The 21,018-nt window shown below is 39.5% G+C and overlaps 1 protein-coding gene across 1 annotated transcript in view; it reads right to left on the minus strand.

Annotated features, from left to right (window-relative positions):
• ANKFN1 (ankyrin repeat and fibronectin type III domain containing 1) overlaps window positions 1-21,018 on the minus strand; it is a 577,395-nt gene that overhangs the window by 356,288 nt on the left and 200,089 nt on the right. The window lies entirely within an intron of this gene.

Consider the following 21,018-nt stretch of genomic DNA (forward strand, 5'->3'; position numbering starts at 1 on the left):
GTTTATATAAATTCAAGTAGACTTAAGTTCAAATGTAAGCACCATCACTTATCACTGGGTGGAATTAGGCAAATTCCTTATCCTCTCCGAGTTTCTTTCTTCATCTGCACACCAGAGCTAATGATACTCACCATACAGAAGAGCTTTAAGAAAAAGTGAAACTATTGAGTTCACAGTGAGTCTCATAAGAAAAATAAAGACCCTATCCTTGTTCAGTTTGGGGACTTAAATATCAGGAACATTCCAACGGACCAGGTAGTGAATTGCCACCTTGGAGGAAAAAAAGATTATGAAACTTTTCTATTTGGGGTAAGAGCTAATTTTCAGGCCTCCAGCCTGTAAGAACGCTAAGATGCCCATTTCTCAGATATGGTTGTAGACCGATGCCTGGTGAGTTACAGCAAAGGATAGACATGAACTTCAGGTTTTAAGACTGCAACATAGAGGAGACTAACCAAGCAGCACTCGCACGCTGTGTTCCAGTTGCCTGGCATGGAAAGCACTTGTAAATACCAAAGGGGGAGGTAGTACATACCCAGGTCCACTTTGTGCAAATAAATTTACAGTAAGTGCCATTCTGATTGATGGAAACTTTGTCAAGTGGCAATTGATCGAATTTCAATCCTGGATGATCTCTGGTATGCATGGATGGTTTCTGCAGTGGTCAGGTCTTGTTATGTCTGAACATGCCAGGGAGCCTGGACTTGTCCAGGGCCAGACTGTCTACAGGCTTTGGTTTTTACCCAGAGTAGGAATAGTTCCTTTTTTGTTCTTTCTTTTAATATTATTTCTCATGGGAAAAGCAGCCACAGGTTGATCAAAATTGCTCAGCAAGAAGACACTGGCTCCTGCAGCTCCTCCTGAGAAGCAGACTTGTAAGAACTGATATGGAATCTACATTCATGGAAGTTCTTCCATGAGGAGAGTCACAGCTTCCCCTAACTAACTGCAGGGAGTCTCAGTGGAGAAATACTAATTCATTTCAAACAGTAAAAGAGAGTGTCTAAGTGATGGAAAAATCTGGAAATTTAATGCCTGAGCAGATCTCGGAGGCACTCTAGTCCTGTTTTGTCTCTTCTTGATTGAGAACATCAATGTTCAGGAGCTGGGCATTAATGGTTCAGCGCTCACTTGCCACTACTCCCACAGCAACAGAAGAAACACAGTTTTTTTGGGGGGGGGGTTTTTTTTTAGGGGGGACTGTGATTTTGACCATGTTGAGGCCATTTCAGTGTTGAGAGTTGGCAAATGGCTTAAACCAGTCTACCATGCTCCATTGACCCCACAAAGGATATCAGGTGGAAATTATCTTCCAGGTCCCAGCCCCAGGCCACTGTTCTCCAAATGAATCAAGATGAATGAATAAATGTTAAAAACCTAGGCCAGAACAATTGCTGATAAAATCTTTTCCCAGGGAACTGAAGACCCTTTAAAATATGAAGGGGAGATTGGGGCAGAAAAAAATATAATCGAATAGTTAACCAACTGGTTGCCTCTAAGAGCTTCAGTAAGTCTCTCCACAAATGGAAGACTATTCTCTGAGGAATGAATGACAAGTACTTGGCACAGTGTCTGCTGCATTGTAAATGTTCAAAGAATATTAGTAAACAATCATAACAATCACCAACGAGGAGGGAGATGAAAAAAATTGCTATAATTTTGGCTCATAAACCAAGCAGGACACTAACATTTTACATCTGCTATCTCATTTAGTCCTCACAACTGGGACAGAGATACTATAATCCCCAATTTATGGACAAGAAAATTAGAAGAGAATGCCCACAATGTCACACCACCACATTTACCCAACCACCAGCTCCTGAGCCTGCAGACACTGCTTTCCTCCCGTGAGTGAACTGTCTGCTTCCCCATCTAAGGTCATCCCTGACTACTCAAGGACATATGTTCTTATCTTTCCTCTCCTTCACCATCAGTTTTTCTTCCTATTCCTTATCATTCTCCAACACCCTTATGCTATTTGTTTTCCTATCTTGAAAAGACTTCTTGGGTCTCCCCTGGTGGCACAGGCGGTTGAGCACTGTGTTGTGAAGCTGTCCGCAGCCTCTGCAGCACGGGTTCAATCCCGCCCGGCCGACGAGGGTCCCACATGGCTCAGCAGACCTCTCCTGCCAAACCCGCTGCTCCTCTCAGCAGTGTATTTCATCAGTCTGCCTGTTCTGTTCCCTCCTCTGTCTCTGGTGAATCCTCTCACCATCTGGCCTATACCCCGGTTCTTGTATAAATAAATAATCTTTCAAAAAAAAAAAAAAAGACATCTTCAGCTGATCCCACATCCTCTACCAGCTACTGCCCTTTCATAGGCTCCTTTATATAACAAAAGTCCTCTCAAGAGTTGTCAAAACTCATTGTCTACACTCTCCATCTCTCTTAAACGCACTCTATGTTACTAAACTTTCTTGTCCATGTCCTAGTCAATATCACTAACACCCTCCCTAGTGTTATGGAATCCTCATCCTTATTGGATCTATGGGCATCATTTTACACAGATGCTCACTTTTCTCCTTCTTGAAACACTTTCTTGAGTTGCTTCCCACAACCCCACACTACTCGTTTCCTTCTGCCTCACTAACTGTCCATTCTTCATCTTCCCTTTCAGTAGCACCTCTCTTCTAGTTACTGAGGAGGTGAGTAGTTATTATTAGGAAGGAGTTAGAAGCCCAGACTCAGAATTCCAACAGTCCAGGTTGGAATCCTGGCTACAAACCTCAGCAGGGTTTACCTTGACAAGTTACTTGACAAGTTACCTTGACAAGTTACTTAACCACCTGCCCTTAGTTTCCTAATTTGTAAAACCAGGGTAATAATACTCCCCACATTACAGGGCTGTTGTGAAGAATAAATGAGCTCAGATATGAAAGCACACAGAACAGGGTTTGTACACAGAATTACATGAGCATTCACAATTTTTATTACCTACTTCTTAACATCAAGTGCCTAAGGGCTCAGCCCTTGGAGACTGCTCTTCTTCGGGTGATCTCATTCTCTCTCGTTGCTTTAAATAACATCTAGAGACAAATTTAAATCTACAGTCTAGACCTCTTCTCTACAAGGTAAACCCAATGGCCTAATTAGTTTAGTCTCTTAGATGTTTAATAGGAATCCTGAACTTGATGTATCCAAAACTAATTGATTTTAATTGATTTTCTCAATTAACCTGTTCTTCCCACAGTTTCCTTCATCTCAGTTATGACAACTCCATCATTCTCCTGGCTCTGGTCAAAAACCTGGAAGTTATTCTTGACTTCTATCTCTCTTAGACCAAATACTCAGTCAGCAAATTCTGATGCCACTTCTTTTAAATATATTCAGAAATTCGACCACTTCTCACTTTCACCTTGGCTATTTCTCTAGTCCAAGACACCACAATCTCTTACATGGATCATTTCACTAGCCTCTCAACTGCCCTGCCTGCTTCCACCTTTTCCTTTGTCTATCTATTGTCAACACAGTATAATCTTTTAAAATATGTCTCCATGTTTTAAAATGGCAGTTCTCTGCTCAGAACTCTCTAGAAACTTCCTATCTCACTTAGCAAAAATGGCAAATATCACTATTGCCCAACAAGGCCCTATAAGTGTGGTCTTCTGCCTTTCCTCTTCTTGTACCTCTTTGAACTCTTATCTCCCATTACTCTCCCCATCACTCCCAGTGACCGAGACATACAGCCTTCCTGTTATTCTCTGACATTCTCTGTGCCCACAATCTTCTACCCCATGTACCTACCTGATTCATTTCTTCACTCCTTCAACTCTCTTTCCATTGTCATTTTGTTTCTCTGTGACACCTTCCCTGACTATGCTACCAAAATTTTCTCTTTCCCCAGCACTTCCTCACCTGCAACCTTATTTTTCCCCATAAAACTAATCATCAAATAGCACACTGTATATCTCCTATTTTGTGGCTATGTGGTGTCTCCCAAAGTCTCTCCTTGTGACAGTGTAAGCTTGATGAAGGTAGATTCTTTAAACTCTTTTTCTCACTACTGTTCACGGTATCTAGAACAGAGCCTACATCAAGTAGATACTCACTACTTATTTCTTCAATTGGTGCATGAAACCAAGGATTAAATCTCCAAAAGACACAGAATTAATGCATGATAGAATAGGACTTAAGTATATCTCTCTGTCTCTACAGTTCTTATTCTTCCCAATGTACAGGTATTTTCTCTATCAAAGAGCTGTGCAAATTACTCTAGAATGATAGCCCACTACAGCAATGTTTTAATGTCTTGTGACTGATGGAGATCCTATGCTACACTTCAGTGGCTTCAGGCTGTGTGTCTGTCATTACCTACTAACATTTCTATCAACAAAATACTTTGTGAACTGCAAGTATATTTTAGCAAAGGGAAGAATAGCCACTTTATTCCCTTAAATAGATTTATTGAAATCAATCTTCTGACTGAAATGAGATTATTCCTTGTGGCAGATGTCCTTGACTGTCCATTCAGAACTAAGAAGCTGTATCTAACACTTTTTAAATTTCTTTTGTGCACTAAATTATTTGAGAATAGGTAAACAAAGTCCTGGAATAATTGAACTTTTGAAAACTGTTTCTGAAGTGGTGGTTGAACACTATGAGGGACCAGAGATTTTGTGAGTTGTTTTCAACAAATGTGGGAAAATGAATTTGCCTTTTGTTTGTAATTTTTCACTTATTATTTTGAGGGTCTCTTAACATAGTTGTATTTATTCACCAGAAGAACACGCCGTCCCCATGGGGCAGTATACCATGAGATCTGCCATTGGGGGAGGACGTTTGTGAAGTGACAAAGGTCACCTACTTAGGACTCAGAAATTCTAAGTTCCACCAGCAGTTCTGTCCTTGAACATCCAGCTGACCTTGTGAAATCTCCTGAGTACACTTGGCCTCTGTTTCTTTATGTAATGAACAGGTTGAACAGTTTGTTTCTGTATTTCCCTCTAGGTTTTTTATTTCTGTTAGACCTTGAGTCCTATTTCTACTTGCTTTGGTGGACATGCCCATACTACAAGCAAGTGACTGATAAAAACATTTAAGCAGGCAGACTCTGGTTATGAGCAGAGTCTTGATTGAGGTCGAAATATTCGTTCCTTTATTGAACACCTATTCTATACTTGCCACTGTATTAACGTTAACCAAAGAAGAGTAAACCATCATCTTTGTAGTAAAGGGGCTCACATCCTAATACAGAATATAGCGATGTACATAATTACTGTGTTAACATAATGGGGGAAATAGGACTACTTGATTAAGTCTGGGACTTAGGGATGACTTTTTGGGGAAAGCAATCTTGGAGTTGAATATTGAAGAATGAGAAAGAATTGTCCAGGAGCAGGAAGATAAAAAAAGGATGATATGGGCCTCCCCTGGTGGCGCAGCAGTTGAACGCTGGGCTGCGAAGCTGCCCGCAGCCTCTGCAGTACTGGTTCGATCACCGGCCACTGGAGAGGGTCCTACATGGCATGACAGACCTCTCCTGACGTGCCGGCTGCTCCCCTCGGCAGTGTACTTTGTCAGTCTGCCTATTCTGTTCCCCGCTCTGGTGAATTCCTTTACCCTCCCATGCTTCTGTCTGTACCCAGTGCTCGTAGAAACAAATAAATAAATCTTAAAAAAAAAAAAAAAAAAAAAGAAAGATGAGATGGCTGATGCAGATGGAGAAAACTTCCCCTCCAAAGGTAAGAAAGCTGTCAGAATTGGGCTGACCATGCTTAACTAACTGAATTTTGGGGGTAGAAACATGACTTTCTATCTTATTTCTCTTGCTATTTTCTGAAAATTCAGTCCTTGTCTCTATTCAACACAAGAGTGACTGATTTGCTTTTTCAGCAAATCTTTTTTCCAGAAGATATGGGTTCCTGAGTTTCTTTGATGGAATTTTATATTGAGGAAGACAAAGGAATTAACTGAAGTGAGGTCCAGAAATTACCCTTAAATTTCTTTGCTAAGGTCCTTGCATCTTGCCATCTGTTATCTCCCACCCAACCTCCACTATGCTGCTGAATAAATGATGTAGGTGTACACAACCATTCAGGATGTGTTAACATTCAGCAAGTAAAGATGCAATGTGGCAGAAGCAATCTTGCATGAGGAAATATCTCATCATAAGAATTAGGGTAGGAGACGGTGCCAGACATCCTGAGCTTAATTCTTGGCTCAGGACTCCCTTCCTTCATCTATAAAACGGGGGTGAATAATAGTACTTACTTCAGAGGCTTGTGAATTAAATTAGATGATTCCTATAAAGCTCTAAGTTCAATGCCTGGCACAGGGAAAGAGCTTGATAAAGTCAGTTGATTAATTCACTGTACTTTCTCAGAAGTGCTAAATTAACTTTGTGTGGTCACTCATATTAAACATTGGAATTAAATTGCTAAGCTTTAACTATAATGCAAATCACTGCTCAAGCAACTGTCAAAGCAATCCTATCAGATCTCAACTTGTCAATTTTGATTACTAGGTGGTCAGCAGTGAAGACCAAGATGCATGTGTTGCCAAGGGATTCATGAGCAAAGACCAGGGCTAGACCTGCCCAGGATGCTTCTTGCCTTAAAATCACTTGATGTTTGCGCTCCTTAAGAGCAATGTATTGTCTTCAACTTTATATCCCCAATGCTTAGTGAAGAGTGTGCTAATTGCAGGTGCTGTGTGAGAACGTGAATTGACCTGGCACCATCGGTCCCTCTCAGACTTGTGCATAACAACAGCCTATGTCTGTTGACGAGACATCCCTGCGAGCTGCAAGCCACCTGTGCATCTCTGATGCTATAACACCATGTAGAACAGCTGCCCTGCTGGTCAGCGAAGCCATGTGGTACTTAGATGAATATCAAGAAATTGGACCCTGAGTCCAGACATGGAGATGATGCTTGCAAAGGCAGTTTTTGCAACCCCAAAGGGAATCTTTCTGATATTTCACAATCTCATTTGGGGCTTAAGAGTCATCTAAGCCTCAGTTAGGGCTTCTCAAGATGTAGCAGGAACTCATGATGGGCAGGTACAATCCCAAGGATGCTGATCAGAGCACATTCTTCATGAGGAGCAGAGGAGACTTCAGTCTACACAACCTGCACTAACTAACTGAACTAACAATCCTAGATGGATACCTCCCAATAGTCTTCCTAGGGAAAATATTTTTTATTTAATTCCTGTTGATTCTGACATTCACATTGCTCATTTCCATCTGGGCAACGTTAGATGCTCAATACGTTTCTGTGCAATAAAGTAAAAGCATACATGAAAGAATGTTTTCATCTCCATGATTAAATAGAGGTAATTTTCTCTCTGTCTCCCCAAGAAAAAGAGTACATTAAGCAAAGTGGAGGCCACTTGCTGATGGCTTTGGGGCAAGAGGGGCCTCTGGCTCTCAGGTTTCAGCGCTGCCGCCTGGAGCCTTATGTTTCACCAGGATGTCACGTTCTTGGTAACAGCATCTGCTGTGCTTCTGACAAACTCCCAGTGACACAGAGTCACTGCCTCTCCCCCACTGCCTGGGATGGCAGCGGCTGGAGAGGCCACAGCTGGGAGAGACAGAGCAAGCCCATATTTCATAACAATTACTCTGGATTATCAGGAAAGGTGGCAAGAAAAACTATTAACAACTTGGTGGAAAGAAGATTTATGGCTTGGCAGCTCAGAGGTGTGACAGGTTTCTCCCCTGATGAAAAATCACTTCTTTGGAGGTGAGAAAAGGGCACCCTTCTCTGCAGATGGGAATCCATCAAGTGAACTTTTGAGCGAGGCTTAGCCTCAATCCAAAAAATGTCCCATTCAACCCCGAGGGGAAAAAATGTTCCTAATGTTTTCCAGGGAATGCAGCAGGATTCACAAAGTTTGATATGCCACCTCCATATCCCCAAGAGGTCCCTTATTACCTATACATTCAATCACAGTGTCTAATTTCTTCACTTTATTGAGGTAACATTGGTTTATACTGTATGGGATTTGGAGGCACAGGAGCACACCTCTTCACAGGGTGTTTTCCTAATCAGTGAACTATCTACTCTGAAAAAGTAAAGGATATGGCAAATTGAACATACTATATGTCACAGCCACCCTTGGGAAAGATGAACTCTACCTTTCCCAGGGGACAAAGATGGTGACAATATGTGAAGTTACTTTGTTCCTGCCAATTTCTGTAGCAGTTTTTCTGTTTGTTTGTTTTGAATTGAAGTAAGATTGGTCTGCATCCTTGTTCATGTTCTGGAAGCCTAGGATGGACACCTCCAGGTGTAGTCACCTGCAGCATTGTGAAGCTGAGGACCACAGGTTAGTGGTGAGGATGCACCGCCAGTTCCGCCTCGCCCTAGCAGCTAACCATCACAAAAGCTGTTCTTTGCACACACATCACTGTTTCATTCTCATAGTAACCCATCGAGAGGGAATCCCCCCTACACTGTGTATAGAAACTGAGTTTTGGCCTCTCAGAACTAGGGCCTGGACTCGGTCTCAATTTTCTGGATTCCTTAACTGGTGCTGTTTCCAGTATACCTCCCACTGGTCTTAATCACACCCTGACACACAGCGCTCATTGGAATTTACCATTCAATACGGACATACACAAAAATGCAGGCAGCCTCAAGTCAAGGAAGCCAACAAAGCAAGAAGCAACAAACAGTGCCTCGGGCATCAGCATGGCAGCTTCAGATAGGATTCTGCAGGCTGCTTTGATATAATGGAAATAACAATAATAATATTCCATTGGTGCCTCATAAATGCTTATAAAGGGAGATTTTGCATTCTAACTTCACCGTTAACTAAGAAAGAAAAAAAAAAAAAAGCCTAACTGAGGCTGTCAATTAGCAGGCAGTTACCAAGTCATAATGGAATCCAAGGCTTTTTTTTTTCCTGCTCCTCTTATAGCAAAACTTCTCTTAAGATTTGTCTGTTCTGATTGCCTTCAAATCCTCCTCCCCCATCCTCTCCAGAACCCGGTCCAACCTGATTTTGATGTCTGCATCTCCACTGAAATGATATAGTCAACGTCAAAAATGACATCCAATCATGAATTTTCAGTCCTCATTTTACCCGCCAATCATGCTAGGATTTGCTGAATTACCATTTCCTTCTGGAACATGTCCTTCACTTTCAGGACTTCACTCTGTCTTGATTCTCTGCTTACCTCACAAGCCACCTTTCCCAGTTTCCTATGTTAATGACTTGTTTCTGCCCAACCTTTTATACTGAGGTGTGGCGGGGAGGGACTCTGGTTCTGTCTTCCATACCCACCCCCTAATCACACTCACTTAACCTCAGACTATCCAACACCATCTGAACCCTGTGCAATATGCTCTTGACTTTAGCACAGACTCTCCCCTGCACTCCAGACTCACTTGTCTAATTGCCTACTCACTATCTCCAGTTTAACACAGCTTAAAACAAATGTTCAATCCAGCTGCCCTCCCACCTTGAGTCATCACTGTCTTAGATTTGTCAGATTCTGAATCTTGCATTCATCTGGGGCTTCTCTTTCCTGTCAGAACTCACATCTAACCCATCATTTATGAGGTGATTGGTTCTACCTTTCCAATAAGTACAGTCCTTGCCACAATCCCACTGCTCTCACCCCCCAACTCTGTTGCCCTTGGTCTAAATCCCTTAGTCCATCTCTTGCCTGGACTGTGAACAAGACAGCTAATTAGATTCTCTGCTTCTGCCTTAGCCCCTGTGCAGCAAGAAGGAAACTTTCAAAAAATGATTTGGATTCTCAGCACAAAGTCAAAGCCATCCTTGTAAAAATTTCAGTTCCAATTCACAACTGACCCACAAAAAAAGCTACAATCCCTAGCTGACCCCATCACCCCTCATTCCTCTCTTTCCTTACTTCACCAATCTAATCTCCTTTCTCTTCTTTAAAAACATTAAATACTGCACTCCTGTGTTTATTGCAGCACTATTTACAATAGGTAAGCTTTGGAAACAACCCAAATGCCCAAAAATAGATGACTGGATCAAGAAGATGTAGTATACATGTACAATGGAATATTACTCAGCAATCAAAAAGGATAAACTCATGCCATTCACAGCAATATGGGTAGAGCTGGAAGGGATTATGCTCAGCAAAATAAGCCATAAATCAAAAGAAAAATAAAGGATGGTTTCACTTATAGGGGGAATGTACAGGAACCAAATACAGGATCAGGAAAAAAAATAACTATAATAAAGTAAAAATCAAAATCAACAGGTGACAAAAGACATACTGTGGGGGGGGGAGGAAGAAGAAGGATCAGGACAGGGATGGGAAGAGCACAAGGGACTATGGTGATGGCGCACGGGTGAATGGGTGGTGGGAATTTCACGGGGAAATTATATATATATATATAAAAGAAACATGAATTAGGCTCTTCCCTCATTACCTGGACACTTGTTCGTTCCTCGACTTCAAGAACCATATGCTGCTTATGTTTCTGGCTCATTCCCTTGCTTTCTCTGGATTTATCCTTCACATTTCCCACACAGGGGAACATTCCTTGGTAACCCCTGGCCCAAGTGGGAGGTCCCCCAGGCAAGAAAGGTCACACTAGCCCAGTGTGGGTTCATGATAGCATATGAACCCACCAAGAGAAGCCTCCACTTGGGCCAGCAGGGTGGGCTCCTACAGAACTATTATAGCTGGTAATATGAATTACAGTAAAACCACGGCAACTAAGATGGTCCATGCCAGTGCAGATTACAAGCCAGCAGAACAATATAGGTACTCCACACATCTCAATATTTGATTTATGGGGGGAAAAATAGCATTGCAGAGCAGTGGGAACATAGAGTTTTTTCAATAAAAAAAAAATGTAGTGTCAGCTGGACGTCCATAGCAGAAAACAATGAGAGAGCTCCTTTCTCTTACTATCCACAAAAATAGATTCTAGATGAATTGCAGATCTAATTGTGCAAAGTCAAACAGTCAAGTTTCTAGAAGAGAAAATAGGATATTTTCATGACGTTGGATAGGGTAGGTTTCTAAAGACTGTTACTGCACTTTGTTAAGATTATGAACTTCTAGGATTGTGACGGAAGATTTCACAATTAAGGTAACAGAAAAACACGTGGGTGAAGCAAGCAATTTAATATCTACCACATTCTATTAAAATGTTTTGATTTGAAATTAAAAGATGAATTTTAGTCTCATAGCTATATCTAAGCTAAGACTATGACGATAGGTGTGTGGGGCTCGAGAACTGACATTTCTAACAAGTTCCCAGGTATGCTACTGGTCTGGCGAGCGCGATTTGAGAGCCACTGTGGGCATTGTCACACCGGGTCCCCCAAGCTACCTCTGCTTTACTCACCTCCAGACTGGGGCAGGGAAGCCTGCAGTGGGATTTCTTCCTAAACTCCCAAGTTTTAACTGGGACTATGTCCTCTTCCCTCTCCATTGCTCCCTGACCTTTTTCTTCTCATAATCTTTTGGGTCTAGATAGGATGAGTTTTGTTAGTGGAAATAATTTTTTATTCTTTTCTTCTCTTCCTATGACTTCTGCAATATCGTCCTAACCAGAAGAAACTGACCTTAGCTTTTCCTTTATATTTTTCCTATACTATCTCTTCCTTCTTCTCCCTTCTTACCTTAGAAGAGAACATCAGGGACAGATGAGATATTCAAGGGAGAGACAGCTTACTGAGGAGAAACATAAATTAACATTGTAATACATTCTGCTCATTTTAATAATAAAAATCATTTAAGACAATATTGAGTCTCCCTGAAAATTCTTTTCCTTTTAAATGGATCTGAATAATGCTCAATTTTGAAAAACATGAAGGAATAAAAGGGAGATCAAGTTTAGAATGTGACAAGAGCTTAGGGAAGCAGGAGCAAACTCTAGTCTGTCTGCAAGAGAAGGGCTAGTAATTCAAGACCAAATCTGAATGGCGGCAGAGCAGATTCTGCTGAATACCATGAGTCCAAAAAGATTTGTATGCTGTGTGAACTCTTGTCTTAGCAGGAATACACAGTTCTAGGCCCAGGGCCAGACACTGGGCTGAAGGACTCCACTTGTTCTCCAATGCTAGGACCCAGAGAACAGGAGCAGAACTCAGACCCTGGTGACCTGGGACTATCATAGCCAAGTGGAGCAAACCTCAGCAGAGGACATCAGTTGAAGATATTAGAAGATATTAGATCTCCTTTTGAGATCCAGTGCCAGGGAAGGGTAGAAGGTTGGGTAGGAGTGGTAGGAGAATCCATGACTCTTGTGACTCTACTTAATCCCCCAGCCCCCCAAAAAAGGTATCAGGTAGAATCTGAGCTATCTTACTGGATATTCAGATGGGCTTGTCCCTCTGTTATGGCCAGAGGGATTCCCTGGTATAATCCACCCACTCTGACTTCCCATCACCTCTGCGAAGGGAAAAGAGATTTCAGCTATGGGAAACGAACATAATAGGAAGCTGCAGTGGGACTAAGATGAGGATGAAGATTGCTGTGGGAAGCAGAGGGCCAAGGATCGATGTCATTTCTTCCCTGTGCCATTCCAGACCAGGAAGGGGAACTCTGCCACTGAAAAATGAGAAATGTGAATTCACATGCCTCCTTTATATCCCTAGGAAAGTGACAGGTCCTCACGGCCCTGTGGTCATCACATGAAGTGGTTACTAATCCCTTCCCCACCTATTTCACTGGTTGCCATAGGAATCCAGGCGTGATGACACCGGTTAGAGCCCTAATTAACCTACCATAAAACGTAAGGGATGATCATAGTTACACTGTCTGCCAACTTTCTTTACTCCTTTGGCTCAAATAAATACTAGAACAAAAAAAATATCAGAGCACTTAAGGCTTTTCAACTGAATCCCACATCTGTACCTCCAGCAAGGCCTCCTGCAGGCCTGTAGTCAGCTTCTTCTTGAGTCAGATCCATCTCAAATCAGTTCCTCTTTTCATATAAGAGAACAAGTTAATAATAGTGTTTTGGATTTAGGCATAAAAACCTGCTCATACTAAGAATTTCGAGAGACATGGTGACAATACAATCCTCTGGGCTTTTGGTTTAACACTGTGTGTGGCTGTTCCCATGGAGTAAGAGGCTGAGACCAGAGTGATGGATGGCTGATGGAGGGAAGTATTTGCGGGGAGTTAGTGTACTTCAAGTGACTCCAGCCTCACTCCCTGAGCTGGCACTGCACAAAAAGGGAGGTATGGACATATAAGCACAGTGTCTGCTGTTTGACCCTGACTCCCTGTCTTAAAACTGGGCAGACTCCCTATCCACTATGTCACTAGAGTTCAACCGAGGAGACTTTTGGCTATTCTCTGAAAATGGCTTCGATTTTGTGATTTCATTTCTGCCTCTGCTGGTATCTTTCTTCCTGTTTCTGTCTGACCTTTGACATTTTGGCTTTGTTATTTGTCTTAATTTTGCATACAGCCTTTGAACTTGCTGGCAGTTAACAAGGCTTAACTGGTTATTTTAGTCCTGACTATTCTCCTTCCAGTCAAGTACTCTCTCTAGCTCTGACACCTGGGACGCAGCTACGACATTAGCCTGCTTTGCTCTTGCTGCAGAGAGCAAAGTGTGTTAGTTCCTGCAGTGGGATTGAGTGCTACACTGCAGGATGATTCAACCCAAGGCCAAAATAAATGGATCCAGGCCGTAAGAGGATGACTGCCAACATATATATCAAGCAAGAACTGTGGTAGAAAGAGTTCTGTTCACTCATTTGTCCACTGTTTAAATTTCGCTCATGTTCAACCTCACTGTTACTCATCACCAGCTCATAGACCATGAAGAGTTGTTTCTAGCCCAGGTCCTCAAAGGAACTGTAAGAGTTTTGGGAAATGTCAATGTTCAACATTTCAAAACTTCTAACAGGAATTGACTATTTATCCAAGATAAGTCTGCATAAGCAAACCGAAATTCAAGTTTATTTGCTTTTCACAGGGGAGATGCTAGTTATCACTAATGAACAGCAATAGGATTAATATATAAAATGGGAAAATAATGACAAATTCTTATAAATACTATTTGTGTTTGAGAACCAAATAGTTCAAAATATAAAGACAATCATGGTGGGAGGTACTTTGGAATGAAAAGGCAGCAATCTGCTGTCTAAATAGTAAGAGCAGTATAGATGGTTGGGTCTCCAGTTTGCAGCTGTCAGAGTACTTTGACATTCATGTGACCAATAGATTAGGGAATTTGGGGAGAAACTCTAATCTAGTGGTTATAATGGGAGATGAGCAGTCTGTAAATTCTACCAGTAGCATTTTGAGTAACTATGTAAGAAATTCACTAACAATTCCATCCTAAGAAGAAACCAAACAACCCTTCTCTGAACAGCAGAGTTGATTGATTTTTTAAATAATCAATGAACTTATTTCTAACTACATGTTATTCCTTCATCTAAGTTTTAAAGAAAAAACAGATCTGTACATTTACAGTTTCTTGACTATCCATGGTATTTATTAATTTATAAGATCTGTTCACCTAAAGGGTTCTATCTGAAATCACTGCTATGTGGTGCAAGTTTTATCAAGTCTGTTCTGGAAAGAATGTCAAAGCTACAAACAGTAAAGTGATTGCTTACCCCAGGTAGGCACATAACTATTTCATGTTAAACATAAGACATTGTATGTTTGCTCCTGAAAGTAAATTTGGCCATTTCAGAATGATTTAAAGTTCAAAGGATTTTTCTGAGGTAGTTAGAAAGATAGTTACTGAATATAACTCATTTCAATATGCAAAGCAAGTAAACACTTATGCAAAATAAAATTTATTTAAAAAAAAAAAGAAAGAAAACACTTATGCACCTAAGGCTTTACAGAAGAGGCAATTACTTATTCCAGAATTTTCTAAACTATGGACCATCTGTGTCCCAAATCTGAGATGAAGTTTCAGAAACAACCCTTTTTTATTAAAGATTAATATAGTAGAAGTTCCAAGCAGTTTTCCAATAAAGAACTCCATTCAACTTTGTTGATAAACATGTCTTAAATTTACTTTACCATAGAAGACTTGTCATGAAATTTCTGTTACCAAATGTGCTATTTTATGTGTTCTAGCATAAGGGTTGAGCATACGGTGTGGCCAAAGAAAAAGTACAGACTTGTCTGGGCGTTTGCAATTGTATGGGGGAATATAAAAATAAAATTTAAAATTTAAAAAAAAAAAAAAAAAAAAAAAAAAAAAAGAACAGGGCTAGGAAGAGAAAGTAGTGGTCCTGATATTTTGTTATGTCAGCCCTAGTGAACTAATACAATTACTATCTCTAAATTAACACCTCTAGATTACAGTGATTTTCAGTCTTTACATGGGCCATAGCCTCTTTGAAGAATGCCCATTAGGTGACTTTCTAACAATCCGGTTTATTGGAAATGGTCCACAAGACCACCCTCAAGTTTGATGATTCACTGGGGATGCTCAAGGAGCTCAGCATATATTCATACTGATAGCCAAGACCTATTACAGTGAAAGGACAGAAAGCAAAATCAGCAAAGGGAAAGATGCATGGGGCAAAGTCTAAAGAAAACCAGGAATGAGCTCCCACAAGTCCTCTCCCAGTGCAGTTATACAGGATACACTTAATTCCCCCGACCATGAGCTATGAGAACACCTGCTAAGTGTTGTCTACCAGGGATGCTCACTAAAGACTTGGTGCCCAGAGCTTTTATTGGAGGCTGAAACTGTAGGCTTTCTCTGCCCAAATTACAGGCTTCAAGAAAGAAAGCCAATGTGAACCACATTGTTTGCACAAATAGTTGTAGGTAGAAAGAAGCACTTGTATCAGTTCTAGGAATGGTGGGTAGCCAGCAGACACCAGCATAAGTCCAGTCTTGCAAATGGGACTTAGCAAAGATGTCAGTCTCAGGTTAGCTATAACTCTTTTCTGCACACCTGAAATGCTGGATAAAATATAAAAACATATTTAGAAAATACATCATGGATCTGAAACTGAAGGAATCTGAAGAGACCAAATATAAAGTGAGAACTGGAACCTGGGAGGTGAAGAAGTAGCAAAGATAGCTTTTTGCTGAAGACTTTTGCTGTACCCAGGATAATGAGAACATTCCCTTTGACAACAATACCATGTGCAGGCAATAGGAGATAAATTCGGTACCCACTACAGATGGGCTACCTAGTAGAATACTGTTATCAAAAGTTAGGACCTTCTTTATTAGGATAAAAGAGAAAAAAAACCCACTGAACATAAGAGAATTGCCAGACAACTTGCTTGTTTCTACCTTCACATTTGATTAAAAGGGGAAAAAATATCCTATCAGAATTTGAAACCACAAGCCAGGTCTCACATACATTTGTTGTGCAAAGTTAAGCTATTTGTGTGATATATATATATAAAACATCAGAGCTGTACTTGTATTTATAATTGGTAAAGCTTGATACTGCTGCTAGGTAAGTATGTCATATATATATATATATATATATATATATATATGACAAAGATATATAGCTATCTTTGCTACTTCAGTATCATATATATATATATATATATATGATACTGCTGCTAGGTAATATGTCATATATATATATGACATAGATATACAAATTCTCTTTGTAGAATTTATATGTATATATATATATATATATATAAATTCTCTTTGTAGAAACATGATTGCAGACTAGTTTTCACAGTTAAATAGTCCCAGATAAACCTGAGAATAATAATTTACAGCAGAATATCATAAAAGCCATGTAAACACAAAGCATTACATGAATGTATGCAGATACAATAAGTCAGACTCACAAACATTTTAGACATTGGAATTATTAGACACAATTATCAGTTATATTTAAAGCAATAAAAGAGAAGTTTGAAATATGAACAAGAAATAAAAGACTTAAAATGTGACTGAGCATATTTGAAAGGGAGTCAAATAGAACTTTTAGAAATGAAAACCATGGCAATTGAAATTAAAACCATAACAGAAAATTAGACACAACCAAATGGAAAATTAGTAAATGGAAAGATAGTTAAAAAGAAATTATTCAAAACACACAATGGAAAACAATGTTCGGAAAATGTGAATCAAACACTAAGAGAAATAGTAGATAAAACAAGAAGTTAAATAAATATTTCATTAGAATTACAGAAAGAAAGGCCATTTCAGAAAGAATTCCAGAAAAAGAATGGGATGAAGGCAATATTTCAAATGAAAATAATGGGTTGGAAATTTTCAGGATTGTGTAAAAACATTAAGCTTCAGAACCAGGAATTACAGCAAATATCAACCAGCATAACCTTCACAAAACATAATGGAACAGCAGAAAAAACCCAAAAAAAATTTTGGGGTTGTAGAGGCAAAAGCAATGCTTAGAAGGAAGATTAGAACATTGAATCCAAATATTAGGAAAGAAGACATTTCCAATAATCACTCATGAGATAAAATAAATTTTCTGAACTCTCAATGATTTAACCATGTTAGAAGAAAGGCTAAACCATCTTTGCTAAATAAGTCTAAGTCATTTTCTCTCCAGAGAAAATAAAATTTCAACATCATTGTCATATAAATAGGTGATCAAAGAATACACTGGCAAATTTTGGGGATAAATTGTCATAGAGAGCTATCAGACAGTTGAGTAATACAAATGTTATGATACACATGCTAGTCATCATATATTTTAAGTTTATAATTTGTGTGATTTCTCAATAAATTTTGAATTACCCACTGATTTTCCATTCATAAATCTTTATTATTTTTTTAAGTATGGGTTTTTTAAAATATATTTTTACATCATTTTTCATTTTTGTACAATGTATACATTTTCATCTTGGTTATTGTCCCCATGAAATTCCCACCACCCATTCACCAGTGAATCATCACCATAGTCCCTTGTGCTCTCCCCAACCCTGTTTTGATCCTACTCCCTTCTCCCTACCCTGCAGAATGTCTCTGGCTTATAATTACCTCTTGATTTTGATTTTACTTTATTATAATTGCTTTTTTCTCCAGATCCCTTATTTGGATCCTTTTTATTGCAGCACTGTTTACAATAGGTAAGCTATGGAAACAACCCAAATGCCCAGAAATAGATGACTGGATCAAAAAGATGTGGAATATATACACAATGGAATATTACTCAGCAATCAAAAAAGATAAACTCATGTATTACTTTTCTTAAACACTTATTCTGTCATCAAATTGTATGAGATTCGGGTTCTTTGAAGTTTGAACCCACCCCTAATGGACAGTTCTATTAAGTTTTATTATGTTATATTAAAAACACCTGATAAAGAGTTCTGTAGCAATTACACACATGCATGCCTAATACCAGTGATCATACAATATATGGTCACCATGTGATAAGGCTGACAAGCTGTGTGTAGAGAAACTGGATAGTGTAGAATGAATGCCTCTGTGAATTTATTGTAGCCTAGCATCTGACTTAGACTCCTACAGGTTCAGATATGACTTTGAATTCCAGATCAGATCTGACTTTGTTAGTACATCTTCAACAAATCCATCTCTTAGATCCATCTTACATTAGTTGAGTGCATTAAGACTAGTGTATATAATTAAGACAATTTATTTTCAGGGTGAAATTATTGTCATAGGGACCAATGGTACTTGAAGTTTATTGATTTAACACATTTTTTTTTCTGTACTAGGGTATGTTCTTTTCTTTTCTTGAAGACTTGCATGGAAAAATAAATACTAATCAGAAATTACTTGATGAATGTGAAATCAAAACAGAGAGCTAGAAAAATTAAATAATGATATCAGACTAAAATTCTGTTTTGAATGTTTTTGTCATTGGGATTTGCATAGCCCAACATCATTTCTACTTTAAGAGTGACCAAAAGTCTCATTGAGGCTATCTCTTCCATCAATTGTACTTAGATGTGACTTTCCTTTTTTCAATATATATAATATTCTTAATAAAAGTATAATAGAAAGTATATTGCCAAATATAGAATGCTTATATTAAGAGCTCTATAAAAAAAAATACACGTGCAATTTCACATGCCTAATGAAAACAATTAGGCAAGCATTAAAACTAGAATTGCATGTGAACAGGAATGAAAACATTTTCATCTTTTATTAAGAGTTCTGTTCACAGGGTTTTAATGTTATTTTGCTGTGTATGTATCCAAACCATTTTCTAAAAATCTCTATTTCATTTTAATATTGCTTTATTTGGTGATTAAACAGCAGTAATTTGAATTTCAAAGGTCTGAAACAGAATGAAGCTTTGAACTACCCCAAATTTTTGAAAATTAGTTTTTTGTTGATATCCATTCATTTGGTCATGTTTATGAAATAACTTTCAGTGAAGACCAACAGTGGATTTAGTACAATTTCCAGCTCATATCTTTCAGATGAATGTCTAGAAATTCTACTAAAGAAATGGGCACATTTATTTAGTTCCAGAGGTAATTGATTAGAATAGAGAAAATGACCAGAAATGGGGAAAAAAGATAAAGGACTTCAAAATGTGGCCATCAAGTGGTTAAAGTTCATTATTACATCTGAAGATGTAAAGTTTGTTCCAAGAAGTTTTATCTGAGATTAATGAAAAATCGAAGGCCCCAAAGCTAAAAATAAAACTTCTGACTTAATATTATTCCTCCAAAATTTGCGAGACAGTGGTCTAATTACAAAAAAACAAAAAAAAATCCTGAGCTAACAAAATGATTAGTTTGTTAAAACAAACCTGATAAACACTCTACCTGTATTTTTCAATATAGATTAGCCTCACTCAGTAGTTAATAAGACACGTGGAGACTGATTATTGGCAAGCATCTCGTCTGGTGCTAAAATACTTCTCTAGATTCCAAGGCTCCGCTCCGTAAGCATGGCTGTGATCTGTCTGGCTGTGTCTGTGCCCGCAGCCACACCATCTTTCCCCAGACCACCTTCTCAGCCTCTTGCCTAGAGTCCCTACCTCTGGTTTTATACTCAGTTCCTTCTCCACCTACTTATCAAAGTAAGTTTTCATAAACCCCCAGTGGTTTCCCATACCCCAAGGGATAAGTGAAGTTATAGTCTGACTTACTTGGCCTTTTGTGAACTGGCTCTTCCTATGTCTTCCACATTTTTTTTTTCATTTTTTTTTTTCAATCTCCATGGCTATGCTCTGCTTATTCTTTCCTTTGGGCCTTTGTACATGCTGACTTTTGCTAGCCTGGTATGCTTTTCTAACTCGTTAGTGTTGTCCTCAATGGCCTGTATCTCACCCCTAGACCATAATGCAATCAGGGCTGGAGTTATCTGAGTAACAGCTCATCCCATAGGCTAGGTATTCAAATATTTGTTAAATGAATGAATGAAGTCATTCAATACTGTGGGCCTCTGGTATACCAAAAACAAAACAAAACAAAAAAAAAACAACTATCATTTTCTGGGCATCTACTTTGTATCCTATTGCATACTAGTGATCTCAAGAACATGATTTTATTCACTCTGAATACTTTTCTATGCAAGAATGATAATAATATCAACCATTTATTGAAAACCTCCAATGTGCTGGGTCCTGTACTCTGGGTTTTAATAAACATTGTCCTACAAAAGGCTTCATTTTCTACCTTCTTCAAAAGGCAGAACTGAGATGTCAAAAGGGTCCCTTAAACATTTTATGATGGACTCTGGGTGCACACACCAGGCCTTTGATCTATTCAAGAAGATATACTCCTTCTGCTTTCACAGTAGCAGGGGTTACCAACTAAAGAAAGCACAAAGCAGACAGGAGGACAAACAGGTGACCAGCATCACAGTTGCTGGGAGAGAAAACTGGCCGATGTGACAGAGGTTCTATTCCTCTTTCTCCTGAGAGTAGAGAGCTGGGAACACAGAGGCTTCCCTTGACACTCTGCAGCAAGGGGCTCAGGAATGTCAGGATGTTTCAGAGTCCCTGTCTCCCCATGGGCAGATGGAAGGCAGCTCCTTCCCTACCTTGCTAGAACAATGGAATGCATTGCCAGCACCTCCGGAGGGTAGAGACTATAAACAATCTGGTGACAAGAGCTTACCCCTCAGTCCCTTCCCCATCTCTGTCACCTTGGGAGATGGTGTGGTGAGGCCAGACCCTTCCAAGTGGCTCCCCCACTGCTCTCCTGCTGGAGGCAAAG

This window comes from Talpa occidentalis, unplaced genomic scaffold, assembly GCF_014898055.3.
Source record: "Talpa occidentalis isolate TD23 unplaced genomic scaffold, MPIMG_talOcc4v2.1 talOcc4.7, whole genome shotgun sequence".
Taxonomy (NCBI): Eukaryota; Metazoa; Chordata; class Mammalia; order Eulipotyphla; family Talpidae; genus Talpa; species Talpa occidentalis.